Raw genomic sequence first — 15571 nt, 5'->3', positions numbered from 1 at the left:
AATGAACAATAATTTCAGAGTTATCATTACTGAATGTGCGGTAGAAGTAGGCGGTAGGATAGCTAGAGAGGATACCGGTAAGCTGTCTAAGGAGACGAAAGACTTGAAAAAGAAACGCCAGAGTGTGAAAGCTTCCAATCCAACAGACCAGATTGAATTTGCCGAGATATCAAAGATAATCAATAACCGCAAGGTGGCCGATATAAGGAAGTATAACATGGAGAAAATTGAGCATGCTGTAAAGAACGGGGGAACCCTTAAAGCAATAAAGCAGAAATTGGGCACAGGCAAAAACCAGACGTATGCGATAAGGGACAGGGAGGGCAACATCATCACGAATATGGACAAGATAGTCAAAGTAGCCGAGGAGTTCTATACAGATCTCTACAGTAGCCAAAGTAGTCAGGACCGTCAGGAGATTGGCGGTAGGGAAAAACAGTCAGACGTTCCATCCGTGACGAAGGACGAGGTCAAGAAAGCACTAGAAACTATGAAAAGGGGGAAATCAGCTGGAGAGGATCAAATAACTACAGATTTGCTGAAAGACGGGGGGGATATCGTGCTAGAAAAACTGGCCACCCTGTATACGCAGTGCCTGGTGTCATCGACGGTACCGGAACCATTGAAGAACGCAAACATTATCCTCATTCACAAGAAAGGGGACTCTAAGGACCTTAAAAATTACAGACCAATCAGCTTACTGTCTGTTACGTATAAGATATTTGCTAAGGTAATCGCTAATAGAATCAGGACAACCTTAGACTGCAATCAAGCCAAGGATCAAGCAGGGTTTCGGAAATGGTACTGTACTATCGATCATATTCATACCATCAATCAGGTAATAGAAAAATGCTCGGAATATAACCAGCCCTTAAACATAGCATTCAGTGATTACGAAAAAGCATTTGACTGAGTTGAAACCTCGGTGGTGATGCAGGCATTGCGAAATCAGGGGGTAGACGAGCCGTACGAGAAAGTGCTGGAAGATATATATAGTGCTGCACAGCAACCATAGTTGTGCATAAAGAAAGTAATAAAATTGCCATCAATAAAGGTGGTTAGGCAAGGAGACACAATCTCTCCAGTACTATTCACAGCTTGCTTAGAGGAAGTATTCAGAGACTTGGAATGGGAGCAGTTAGGGATAAGGGTAGATGGAGAATACCTCAGTAATCTGCGATTTGCTGATGATATTGCCTTGCTAAGCAAATCGGGGGATGAACTGCAAATAATGATTGGTGACCTAGACAGGAAAAGTAGAAAGGTAGGCTTGAAAATCAATATGCAGAAGACTAAGGTAATGTTCAACAGCCTCGGAAAGGAACAGCAGTTTACATTAGGTAGCGAAGTACTGGAAGTAGTAGGCGAATATGTCTACTTAGGATAGGTAGTAACGGCAGATCCGGACCATGAAAAGGAAATAACAAGAAGAATAATATTGGGATGGAGCGCATTTGGAAAGCACTCACAGATTATGACTAGCAGCTTACCGGTATCGCTAAAAAGGAAAGTATATAACAGTTGCATCTTACCTGTACTCACCTATGGGGCTGAAACGTGGAGGCTAACCAAGAAAGTTCTACTTAAGTTGAGGACAACCCAGAGGGCTCTGGAACGAAAAATGGTAGGGGTAACATTAAGAGATAGGAAGCGTGCAGAGTGGGTCAGAGAAATAACTCAGGTTACCGACATTATAGTGGAAATTAAGAAGAAGAAATGGGCATGTGCAGGACATGTAGAGCGAAGAGAGGATAACTGATGATCGCTTAGGGTAACAAACTAGATTCCAAGGGAAGGAAAGCGTAGCAGGGGGCGGCAGAAAGTTAGGTGGGCGGATGAGGTTAAGAAGTTCGCAGGGGTCAAGTGGATGCAGCTAGCACAGAACCGGGTTAAGTGGAGAAATATGGGAGAGGCCTTAGCCCTGCAGTGGGTATAGTCAGGCTGATGATGATGATGAATGGTTGTCGTGAAAACGAAAAACAATATTTTTTAGCCTCGTGCTTCAGCTTCTAACACTGTCAGCTCTTTCATAAACGTTCGTTGGCTATCTTTCTTCACACTGGAAGCACTTTGATCATGCGAGTCGAGACCCCTCATATGTGACTACAATATAGATGCTCCGACAGACGGCTCACTGATGCTGACATAGAGATATAGTGAAAAAATACAATATTTGAGGGACCTACAAATATTTTTATGCTTATCTCGTAGACGGCACCACTTCCGTAAAGGTTTGCTTAAAATGGTCATGTAGCTCTCCTACTCTTATATAGATCACATTACTTAAAACTTGCAGCTACAGATATATATTTGACAAAGAAGGTGATATATTGGCAGTGGGTGGTAGATCTGTAGAAACGATCTAACAGCTTATATGCTCAAATGGGATGGTGTATTTCCGTATGGCAGTGCAGTCATAGGCGCGTTTCTTGAGTTCCTAAGGTTTCGAAATATAACATGTTTGTTTGAATTATTGGTCCGTGGAAGTTAGAAAAAATTCATAGTAAGATACATGGCTCACATACATGTTCACATAGGTGATGTAAGAAAAAAAAAACTAGTATTAGAAATGTGTTTGAAAAAAAGTGCGAACTTGTGACTGGTTTTCACACCAAAAAGAAACGTAATAATACGAGCATGATGGAAACTGCCACTACCGCGTCTCAAAGGGGACGCTTCTATTTTCCCTACATCAATTCATTTAGTAAAGTAGGTCGCAGGTAGCAGCTAAGTCTAAACCGGAATTTCTTAAATGCTATGCCTAGATCTCTATTAACATTCATCATTTTCTCGAATAAACCACATTTTTGACACAGGTTGCTCCATTGCTCGTGGCTCAACTTCACGATGTTCTTATGAGCAAGCAGACTAACGCGAAGATTAGCACGGGGTGCTTCACCTAATTCTTGATTTTTTTCGGGGAAAACCGCAAAGCGTTCTTTTGTATCAAAGAGTATTGATCAGTCCTCATTTTGAGGGTTTTGTACTTAACCCTTTACTACTCAAGAGAAAAGAAAAGAGTCCAGGCACATATCCCATCAAGCCAGCTGGGCTCTTTGTGCAGTCGAACGAAGTGATGCCGAGAAACTTAATATCATCATACATTCACAAAGTTTAGTGCACTCTTCAGGATAATAGTGTTGATAGGTTTGTGCAGACATGGCAGCTAGCCTCTCGCCACATTGCCTCGTGGAGACAGAAAAATGTGCTGTGAGCATTTCATCTCGCATTTCTTTTTGCATTGCGCAAAGGGGCGGAGATAAACGGGTTTGTAGAGCGTAATCAAGCAGTTAACAGTTTAACAATCGCGAGATCATTTTGTTGCGCTGGCTTCTAGAGTTAATAATAAGCAAGAAGACTATGATTTTAAATGCGGTCTTTGACTGCGCACTGGCAGAAGGGATTTGCACACTTTAGGGTTAACATATACGCTAGATTCCGATCCAATGCTTTTTACGGCCCCCATATCGTTCTTCCTATCGCATTGTATTACGTCACTTTGAATGCAGTAAGCGCTGTTTTCATAATCGCACGATATGAGCTTTCTGCCATGTCAGTGGTGAACCAAATCGAGTGGTCTCAATTGTTCTCTGACTCTTCGCCTAACTTTGCAGACTGGCACCATAGGATGATTCTAGTGCATGTTAAAGAGTTGGGGAGCATAGATGATCATACTGAATGCCCGAGATCTGAGACTATGAATTTCACACCTGGTTAAATAATTTTGCATTTTTTCCTAGCCAAAATGATATTGGTGCCTGTCGACGACTCCCTGAGCATTAATGCGAGTCATTCGCGACACAAACTATGCTATCATCACCATGAATGACAGAACCTCTGCCAAGTTTTTATCATGTCAGTGCATTCCAAAAACAAAAGTGAAAGCAAATTCTAAAGGCTATGCTTTAAAGCTCATTACCGTCAGACTGAGACACATATGATATTCGGGATGTTCTGACGGTAGTCACGTGGTGACGGTGGACACTTATAATATATTCATTTACAGTGACCCTGAGACGGACATTGCCTGAATTAGACATATAGACACGACCACTAAACAAGCTACAACTCTGAATTGGTCATTGGCTTCTTATAGCGCGCTTTGGATCTGTAGGCAAAATATAGAGTGTGGGCTTGAAATTTGACAGAAAGCATGCAATTTCATATTGATTCGCGTATACCTCACAGACTGTGGATAAGTAACCGATATCTGTAATCAGTACTCATTCATTGCTTTGAAACCAAGCCTAACGGCTAAAGCCAAAATAAGAGAAAGGGAACTGCCATCGCCTCTAGAAATGTTATCTACACTGGCCGTGATGTGTTAGGGTTCGGGAGCCAACTCTTGATTGCAATATAAGGACGACGCAGAGGAGCATAAACAGTGTGGGATGTTTTGCAAAAGAAAGATTTTATGTACAATTTTTATTTTAAATCGTCAGATGCACACAAGTATTCAGAGTGTACCAGGGCTTCTGCTGGTTACAATTCCACTGCTTAATAGCGTCCGTTACACTCAGTTTCCTAGCTGGAGAAATCGAATAATCTATTTGGTGCCGTCCAATCAGTGGGGCACACCTTAGTACTTGAGGTACCACCTATTGTCGATGCATTACTCGAACAAACTAGCACACCTTCCTGAGGAATGGGTCAGCTCCATGGGTCAGAAAGGACGAATACTTCACCAGAACATGCCGCGAGCGGGGATTACTGTTTCTGTGGAAGAAAATTTGCTCTACCGCTGGCCACCTCACCGTCTGTTGGTCAGTGCCTCTTTTCCCGAATAAAAACATTATCCCCTTTATATCGTCTCTGTGTCCGTGGTATTGTGCATAAATGATGAACTCCTTTTTTCCCCATTTGGGCAGCTATTCGCTGCACCCCCTTCGCCTCCCCCTCTACGTCGTGATGTCAGCGGCTTTGGTTGCTGCAGAACCGCTTCATGGCTCGCCTTTGCTGCCGATTGCAGATGGAGCCGCATAATTACTGGCTGCGCCCCGGACCATAATAGCCGTTACAGCAGTATGAAATGTTCCAGCAGTGAATGGAGCACGAAGGTAAAGGTATTCAAAGTGAAGTGAATAAATAAAATAAAGTTAAAGGTGCACTGCTTTTTTTTTTTCTACTCTATGAGTTGATAATGAAATCACATTCCTAGCAATCCACTGTCTCCGGTACAAAATAAAAACTGTTTTCAAAATAACGAGTAAAAGAATCCTAAAAATTCCAGCACAAACAAATCTAAATGAGAACTCGATTCCGAGCCGTCGATGACGTCTGGACGGAGGAATGATTATGGATGCCAAAACTCATAGTGTGTGTTTTTGGCATAGCTGGAGAGTGTTAGCGTCAGCTTGGGTCAGTATTTCTTTGAAATAATCGAAAGCAAGCTTAACATTCTATCCTTCGGTAAATACACATCGAATATCGAGGTTCTTGAGTCCGATGACGACCCACACGCAAAGTTGGTCACACAAATATCTCCGATTAATGCCATGAAAAAACGTTTTGACATTCGTTCTCTCGCTCTAGAACGAAACGTCCTGCTGCTGCAAATTTAGCCCGAATGACCAAAAAACTGCGAACATAGTTTGAAAGTATCGGTGAAGATCTGAGGAGGTAGCGAAAGCGCCGGAGAACGCCTCTAAACAATATGAATGTCAAAATTTTCGTGTTTCATTTGTACTTTAAAATTTTGCCTCAAGCATTTAGTAAGCACTTATCACGACGTGAAATTACACTCTGCTCTGTAATATAATTTATAACAGTGTTTCTTCTGTCGCACAGTTTCACTTTTTTGTTTCAGTTTGCTGAAATAATGTACTGACATAACATCACTGTATTTGAACACCTGGGGCCCGAAAACTGTATTAAAATGGCTCATTCTTGAGCTACCGCCCTTCAGGCTTTAGGATCACATTAGCCATAGAGCTAATACAAAAACTCTAGAGGAAAAGCTGCCCGTTCAGCCAATGCATTTTAGCGGTGACCGCGTGATTGAAGCCATCATCAAACTGTTTGATGGTTGCCAGATGAGTTTTGCTTGCTAAACCTAGCCAATGAACGAGGTTTTAACCTGGCAACATAGAACGTTGGAAGATGACGGCGCGCAGCTAACTGACGGCTGCAGTAAAGTAGGTGCTTTAAACAACGGCAAAATCGTTGCGTCCGGAACGTTTGTGATGGTATGTTGCATCGCGTATCTATTGTAAGGTCTTATAGGAGTCAAAATTGTTCTGTGTTGTTATCCTAAGGCCAGCTAGCCCTGTGATTGTTAAGCGCTTAGCGTGCATTTCGTCCGTCGAGCACACACGCATCTCACCCTCTTCCTGGCTCATCTGAATGGCCAGCGCTCCGCACAGCAAACGTCAAAGAGTGATCGCGTGTTTGTTTACTATTCACTTTACCTACCCTGTGTTCTTTTATAAATGACGATTGAGAATGCTGTGAGCAGAGCAGCTTGTTCTGGTCTAAATGAGACCGGGGTAAACCCGTAGCGTTTAACCAGTCCGGCTGTTCTCGCAAGAAAATAGGCGAGTAAAAATAAAACGTTCAGTTCGCGTGCTGTCGTTTATCTCGGGATGTTTTCGTTCGCAGGCATTGCTGTCCATAGGTCTGGTATATCTCTCGTAGTAGAAAGAAAAACCTGCCATAAAATTTCCAAATGTAAGTTTAATGCGGCGCTTTTGCTCACATGTGCGTGAGGCGATATGGCGAATATTTTTGGAGCTTCGGCGTTCCATACTACGAATGGAAGTTCCATCAAGATGCATAAGAGCGCAAGTACCTCTTTGTTACGAAAAGCTTCTTATTTTGAATGCTTTTGCCTTGCAACTTGAAGCTGAAAAGACAGTCGCAAACTAAAATTTAAAACCGAAACTCGGAGCGTCTTCTCGGGAACATGATCCACAGTTGTCCTACATCAACTCCTTAAGCCCCATACATTGTCTGAAAAGTGTTTCAAAACTTTAAAAAGCGCATGAAAATTTTGTAAAGCTGCTTTCTCTACCGCAGGTTTTAAATCTCCAATCCAAACTTCGCTCATTTTTGACATCGCGAGAAAAAACTATGCTGGCCACAGTGATCAGTTTGATAATGGCGGTACTCCATGTGGAAACCTCTTTTTCGTCCCAGGTTTACCCCCCTGACATTAGCCTAACAGGTTGCGCAAGTGCGAATTGCGAAGCAGCGAATGTATTGCAACTTTTGCATGCGTCACGTGATATCACACTATCTTGTTACGTAGCAACACTCCATCGTCAAACGGGAGCTGGACCTGTAACTGTGTGGCCGAATAAATGCAGTTATAAACGTTTTTACCGACACTAGCCGAATTGGATGCAGTGACGCATGTTTACTGTGGTCGTTCGCATTATTCTGAAGCAGAAATGCAGTAAGAAAATTTTGATGTTTTCATTTGTCTAATCTTTCAAGAACTAAACATAGAGTAATGTAATGGTAGCCGAGTTTATACGATTGAAAAAGAAACTAGCATGTGGCACCAGGTAAAAAAGTAGGGATTAGAGATTATGAAATTTGTTCATACATTTGAATGATCGCTAGCGCTACGAAAAATATATGCATATGACCTTATAACTATATCACAGAAATATGTCATCTTCAAAAGCAGGCCGACGCTACAGATGATGTTAACATGACAGTAGAACTAGAGGCTCCTGCACATACAAGACAACGCCAAGTTCAGTGAAATTAAATGTAAAAAATAAATCAAATGAAGACACGGAACAAAAAGCAGACGTATAAATACTTGTATTGCATGAAAAATCAAAGGCTCATTTAAAGTAGGTGATTCTAAATACTTCTCGCCTTTCTTGTACACTATGAGCTGAGACCAAGCTAGCATTCAAGCCATCGATGCCTGTTGATGTATTGATTGATTCGTTGCCTTGCACAGTGTTTGCACTTTGAGGTCATGAGTGAAAACATTTCAAAGTGCAATCTAAAGCTAACATGCATCATAGGAACACTGTAAATCATAAAAAAAAAAAAAAACATTAGACAGACTGTTTGGTTCGCAAATTGGACTTCAGACTGGTGAATCATGCCAAACAAGTTCTTTTAAAACACGACGTTTCAGAACAGGATCGGTTTGTCGGAGCTAAGACGAGGAATAACCAGCTCCGATCGCGTTCGGGTTCGAACATTTTTTATTTTTTTTTATTGCGCCGCTCCCGCTGAGGCGTCTAGTGCCAACATCTTCTTCTTTGTCCAGCGCCGTGCCGTGGCTCCCGTTAAGAGCGGGGCGCGAGGGGCGCTACAGGTTCTTTCTTCGCAGTGTGACTACTGCCGAGAAGCCACTTGGCTTTTTAAGCTCCCGCGTGGACGACCTGAGAGTCCCTAGACGTAAACCCTTCCCCCTTCTTGCATTAATGATTTGCATCCACTGACCTGTAGGCCATTCAAACGGGGCTTTAAAAGCAATGCTGCGCCTCGCCCGTGGTCGCACCGTGAAGGAACGCGAGCCGGTTCCAGAACATCGTATGTTTTTCTGTGAAAATCTTAGTTGGCGTGATTCATTCTTCTGTTAAATTGTAAAGCACGGATGAGAAAAGAAATCATCACAAACTTTTAGGCAGCGCCTAAGAATTTTACGGTGTAGCTAGCCTGTCTTCACGTCTTTATTGAATATGATATTTGGGAAAGCAATGCGCAGCAGCTTATTTCTGAGTCTACACCGACACTTAGAGACATACAATAGCAGGTGAATATATCGTCGGTTTAAATCCCAATCACAAACTAGCCTTTACGTGACTGCCACTTAGGTGTTAAATGCTACGGAAACTCGCGTGACACTACACTGAACGCTGCTGAAAAAATTGTTTGAGCCGCAATTCCGATATGAAAGCACGTGGGATTTTTTACATATCTTTTTTCTCAATTCTGGACTATCATTATCATGACTCCGACACCTTCTTGACCGAACGAGCTGTATACCTCTATGGCGTAAAAGGCAAACATAAATATATCTCGACGCAGACTTGAACTGATATCTCCAGCGTTCCAAATCGGAGCGGTAACTCGTGGCATCACATAACGCGTAAAATAAGTGCCATCTATTGGTTTTTGTGTTTTTTTTTCTCTTGTTGATGCAAGGATGCCAGGCTCACAGCGGTTGCTAGCTGTTTGCTAGCACTCTATACAAATAGTCCAGCAAACCACCGGCTTCCTTTGTTTTTCGCACTCTATCTATCCAGCACCGCTCCTTTGTCCAGACACAAACAATATATATGACATTATCAAAATGTTTGCTTTCGTGTGCGACGACAGGATCGAAAGACTATGGGAATCCGGTCCTCATTTGCATATGGGCAGCCAGAATTCGTTATGAAAGGCTAATGCAGACTCGATCTGAACAAATGTGTCTCTGTAACAGAAGCAATGGTCCAATCACACAGCCACGCAATGCCCACAGAGTTCGGGAACCCCAATCCATCGGAGGTAAACACATACGTGTCGTCCCCTGCGCACAGCTGCATCCATGAAAGCGTCGTTGCTTGCTTTGTTTATTCCTCGCATTACGCCCTGACTAATTTCCTCTATCGTCCCAACAAAATGCCATTCGTGGTTCGCTAACCTCGGCGGCCGTTGCTGAGCTTCGGTGCTAGAAAGAAAAGCAGAACATAACACGTCAGTGAAAAATACTCGCTAAATGGGGTCATGATGTACTAGGTATGTGCGCAGGTTTTCACCTTTCCACCCGACACATGTGCACCGAGGGACAGTTTAGTAGAGGACGCCAAATTATTTTTTGGCCGGCTGTATTCCTGTAGGGTGCACTGACATCGTGCTGCATGCGACAGGTTTTGCATTTTGGCATCTGAAGTGAGGCTACCGCGACAAATATTCAACCGCTTGACATTGAGATCAGCCAACTGCCTGATGGTCATTAGCAAGAGAATGGGATAAGAATATTGTGGGCTGTTCAAGAGCTTACGCCTTACGAGTTTTGCACATCGAATAAAAACTTTATTACCTGCAAAACGTTGTGCTGGTCTTCTGTGTTTATGTCGACGCGGAGTGTTCTGATCTAACACTACGACCAAGATCAGAGTAGACCAACACAGCAGCGCTGTCTTTTGATCCGTGTTGGGTATTGAAGATCAAAACAGAGATTCTTTTTGCCCCCAAGTTTCCGCTTTTGTAAGTTGAAGAGCGACCGCTTCGAGTTTGACTGCGGGTAGCTCTCCCTCCCGCGGGTTATAGTTAAGTACGAGGCAACTTTGAAAACTTAAAAAAAAAAAAGAAAATCAATTTTTAAATTTTAATTTATCAAACGACAATCATTTGTGTACGATTGGTAATCAAATCATGCTTCTAACTAAAACCGTTCTAAAGATGCAGGCAAATTTGTAATCCCGTGCATTTTGCAAAATGGGAACTAACACAGTTTCGGTTTTCATATACCGAAAAATAATTTCCTCCTTTGGCGGTCTTACCTTTCTTTTTTTTTTTTCACCATAATGTTTCAGTTTACAATCATCTAGACGTTTTCTAAGCGTGTCTATTTTGGTTTCAAATAATATCAGAAGTGCTTCTAGATAATTATTAGTCTAGGCCCTGCATGCCTAGATGTTCTGTTGAAGCCGGAATAATGGCTTTATAATAAATATATGAATGACATATAAAAGCGGAGAATGATCGACGGGTGGAACCGAATTTAGAATATTGGTACCTTTCTTTAGGCTTTAGTATACATATTGTTTCGCGCTTCAGGGATATTAAAAGCGCAATTCCGCGGATGACTGCTCAAACTTCTTAACTAGTCGTCACCTAGTGCAGGTGAAAGGTTGTATTGAGAAAAAAGGTTATGGAAACGCCCACTTTGAACTCTTTTTTTAAAAAACCGGGGATACAAGGTATGACGCTGAAAGAGCATGGAAGAATGCAAAAGCTAAACTGCCTCACCGAAATGGCGCAGTGGTTACGGCGCTCGACTGCTGCACCCAAGGATGCGGAATCGAATTCCAGCCTCAGCGGCCGCTTTTCAGTTGGGGTGAAAAAGAAGGCGCCCATATGCTGTGCGATGTCAACGCAGTTTAAAGAACCCCAGGCGGTCGAAATTTCCGGAGTACTCCACTACGGCGTCTCTCATAGCCTGAGTCGCTTTGTTACGTTAAACCCCGCAAACCAAATCGCCCAAAAGCAACACAAGCTCACAAAAAAGCGCTGTTGCAAATTTGTAAGGGGATGAGAGTCCGTAGCATTTCCATGCTGAGGTTGGTTGTAAGCAGCTTCTAGCTGTTGCAGGTAGCGTGCTAGTTGTGTTATTTGCAATAATTCTCGGACACCCAATTATAGCTACTATTCCTTCGCTGAGGGCCTATAATCCCCAAGAAGCGGTAAACAGGGTATTTGCAACGCGGTCTGCTTTCCTTTTAAAAGGATCGAGCTAAACCATCTCATTTCATGAACAGAAGCAACAACCTGTGACTATTCAGGTTCTTGTTGTCCAGTAGGAAAACATGCATATACTCCACAGGACTCAACCTTGCGACGGGTATACGGCAAATTGATCCGCATCGTCATAATTTTTATTTATTGGTGGTGCAGCTTCGCTTCCTGGATAGAGAGACAGTGCCGAAGCACTGCTGTTTCCTTGGATAGCTCAGCAGAGGTGGCGACGCGTGTATCTCACGTTCTGTCTTTTTATTATTATGAAGCCTAAGTTTTCATGAAAATGACCTTCATCCTTATTACACAGTAGCAAATGCGTGGCATTAGGCAACTTAAATTTCGTCCCCTGGGTCCATTCGAAACTTGTTTCCTTGCGACAGATGTCATCCTGAACACCGTCTGACCCTCATTCTCTCATGGCAACGGTCAGAAATGCTGCTGCATTGCAAGCTGTAGAATGCAAACTTAACCACTGAACTTAACACTTAAAAGCAAAATTTATAATCAGAGGTGCAAAAGAAACAGGTACTAGAAGTCGCGTTCTCTTTGTCACCTACCAGGAGAGGACGTGGTCGAAATAGTCGCCGTATATAACCTTTCCGTCTAGGAAGGCGTCGAAGAAAAAGTCGAAGCTTGGAGCCTCGGAGTGCGTTATGGGCATGCCCCGGACGTGAGTGTAGTAGGTGGCGCAGAAAGCGAAGGGATTTCGGGCAATGTAGATCTACCTGCAAACAACGTCAAGACAATGAACCTGCACCTTTACGGTAGTAGTGGAAAGGGTAACAGTTTGGGCGAGGAAACCGATGAGCCGCAACCGCACCTATTTCCTGAATACGGGAAATGGGTATAATGATTTAGCTATAGGTATTAAACGCCAAGCCGAAACGCAGAAGCTTTAAATTCACTATATTATAGGCTGTTGCTCATAATTGAAGGCCTCTATGAACTTCTTATATTTACTCATATTAAAATAGAATAAAAGGCTAATGAGATTATTACAGGGTGCAGTATCGTTATTCTTCTTCAAAGGTATGCACTACTCGGTAGACACCTGATGCAAAGAAAGAAAAAGAACATGGACGAGAGAAATGCAAATATGTAAACACTTAATATGTATCAGAAGCGACAATTTCAATTCTGAAGCATTCATTACTCCGACGCAAAAGTCACATGTACATGAGTGCCATATCGTAAACCAGCCCCAATCATCATCTGTGTGATAAAAATGTCAGCTAAAATTTAAAGAAAAAACGAATTTGACAACAGAAGGTGCATAACAGCCAATCCTGGATTAATTTTTATAATATCTACACATGCAGGAATGCACATGAATAGTGCATTTGGTGGGAGACTTACATGACAGCGCATGCACAGTTGTGAAAAATAGCTGCCATTATAGTTTCCCAGGCTGAAAGACTTAGAATCACTGGCACGTTTGCCCTTTGTTTAATAATATTCATTCTTGTCCAACATGTATTCAATATATCTGAAACGCAAAAACCTTAAACAAGCTTGCAGAACATTCAGGGTGCAATGATAAGCAACATTATTGCATGGTATGCATGGCACGGCAGCTCATTATACGGTATTGTATTCCATGGTATGGTTGAGACGTGGTGTGACATATTGTATGCAGATAAAGTTTCAATGCCGAAATCACCACATAATATAAAGAATGGAGTAGTGGAAGACTCGCAGAATCTCTATTACTTAGGAATTTTTTAACATGTTCTGGCATCGCACAGTACAGGGCACGTCGTATTTGGTATCCATCGAAATGCGGCCGCCACGGCAGAAATTGAACCCGCATCATTGGGCATAGCAATCAAGCCATCACCCAGGGGAGCGTTTTTGACTAGGTGTCTTTTTTTCTTTTTTGTGTCCCAAGAGTATTTGTTATGACCAATGCTGTTTAAATCAAGGAATTTTTTAATTCATGTACAGAAGGTTTCATACTAAAATACTATATCAAGCAATTCGCAGCATACAAACGTTGATATACAGCGACTGCTGAATGAATCGACAGTAATCTGGTTATTCATAAATAAAGCTTGGGTTTAGTTGTTTTAGAGCGCAGCTCTCTGGCGCCCGTTTCTGCGGCGTAGGCCTCGTAACCCTCTCCGTCCCCCTTTCAGCCACCCTCTTCCTCCGTGGCGGCGATCGCATTGCTGCGCGCGCTCTTGCCACCCCCGCTCGTCGCTGCGTATACCCCCCCCCCCCCCCCCCCCTTTTCCTGCGTGGCGGTGAGGGCGTCCCTCTCTCTACCTCCATGGCGGCGACCCTGCACGTGCCGTTCGCAGAGCGTGTACATCCTCTTCCTTCCCCTCTTCCTCCGTAGCGGGGCGACGGTATTGGGTTGCCGAAGCTTCTGCTCACTATCGGTGGATCACGGTGCATGCATCCCAAGCCTAAACGCAGAGCCACGTTGTTTTCATTCGCTGGCGGCGTCAGCGGCATCAGTCAGTCGCTGTTAGCTCTTCATCTCGCAACTTTCCTACGGGCTCACGCGCTGCCTTCCATAACCTCCTGATAACTTAATTGCTCTCTTCATTTCTCCGACCACGAAGCTTCCTTCATGACAGTCGAGGACTGTTAGCGGAGTGCTGCTTGAAGGAATGTGTGTGACAGTTGTCTGTAATTGCACATACATGTCTTGCTCGAACTCGCTGCCTCAATCTATCGAAAAGATGAAACAGCTGATGAGCTGCGCTCAAATTTCGCATTAGGAGGTAACGTGAGATCGGCCATCTTTTTTTTTACGCATGCGCGCTGCTTGACGTTTAAAAGCGACTAAGGCTTGAATCATGCCATGTTGGAGGACTCTGGAACTTTCGACTACCTAGGGCCACCGTTTAGTTGCACAGAGTTGCAATATAGGCAAAATGCCTATATTGCAACTCAACCACCATTGGCGCGATCGAGCTCAGGTCGAAAAGGTAATATCCTGGCTAAGGGTCATGCGCATGACTCGAACACAAGCATATCGCTGCAGCCTCTTGTTTAGCCGACCTTAAGCCGCCCCATGACGATCACGAGAGGACGTTTGTATGTGTGTATATTATTAGCCAAGACATGCGTTCGTGTTCTTTCATTTCCCTGGCTGCTGTTTAAATTCGCCAACCGGCGACACGTCACTAACCGTGCTCATTACATCTCAAATGCCAAACTGGGTTCACCGACTGTGGTTAGGACTTCAAATGCGCATACCACGTATGCGCAATAGCTCTCCGTCTTGTTATGCCATCTCGACTAAGACCACACTCCCCACTGCATCACCAACAGCATAGCGCAAGAGTTAAAAGCTTATATTAAAGCACCCAAAAGCAGGAATAGGTAGTTTGGACTGCAAGACAGCGGGAGCTTCTACGAAACCGGGTTAGGAGTTAGTGGAGGAGATCAATGTCAATTTCTGGTTGAAAACTACGCTCCAACTTTATGTCCTGTATGCTACAAGCAGCAGGTGTCGACTTAAAACACAATTTAAGATTCGGCAGCATTTTAAATTACGTATTCCTTTTTTTTCATTCCCCTTCTCTCTCTCTCTCTAACTGTGGGTGCCACTAAATTAGACCACACGTAAAACAATAATTTCGGCTCATCAATGATTGCGTAAAAGTCGAGTTGCTCAAGTGGTGTCCGCCAGCCATCGACCCCTACACGAGCTATACCGTGCTGCCAATAATCTCTATTCATCAAACATTGCGTAAAAGAAGAATTACGTATTTTCTGCGAGCTATCGACCCCTACACGAGCCATACCAAATGCCAATAATTTCAACTTATCGATCATTGCGTAAACGAAGAGCTACTCACGTGGTGTCCGCCAGCCATCGACCCCTACACGAGCCATACCGGCTACCAATAATCTCAATTCATCAAACATTGCGTAAAAGAAGAGTTACTAACTAGGTGTCGCCAGCCATCGACCCCTACACAAGCCATAGCAGCTGCGCAAGGCATTTCAGAACACCTGTGAGTTCAGGGAGAGACGTATATCTACAGCAAAAATAGGCACATTTTCACCACACTGTGGCAACTACTTTCCTTAATATTTATTTGTACAATTTTCTAACGAATCCGCCGTTCGCAGCAATAAACAGTTCTATTCAGCTTAGGAAACGGCTGTGCGATCGTATCCGGTGGTCGAGTTACCTATG

Source organism: Amblyomma maculatum, chromosome 10 (assembly GCF_055883805.1).
Source record: "Amblyomma maculatum isolate TAMU_Amacu chromosome 10, ASM5588380v1, whole genome shotgun sequence".
NCBI lineage: Eukaryota > Metazoa > Arthropoda > Arachnida > Ixodida > Ixodidae > Amblyomma > Amblyomma maculatum.
This window is presented reverse-complemented; position numbering follows the sequence as displayed.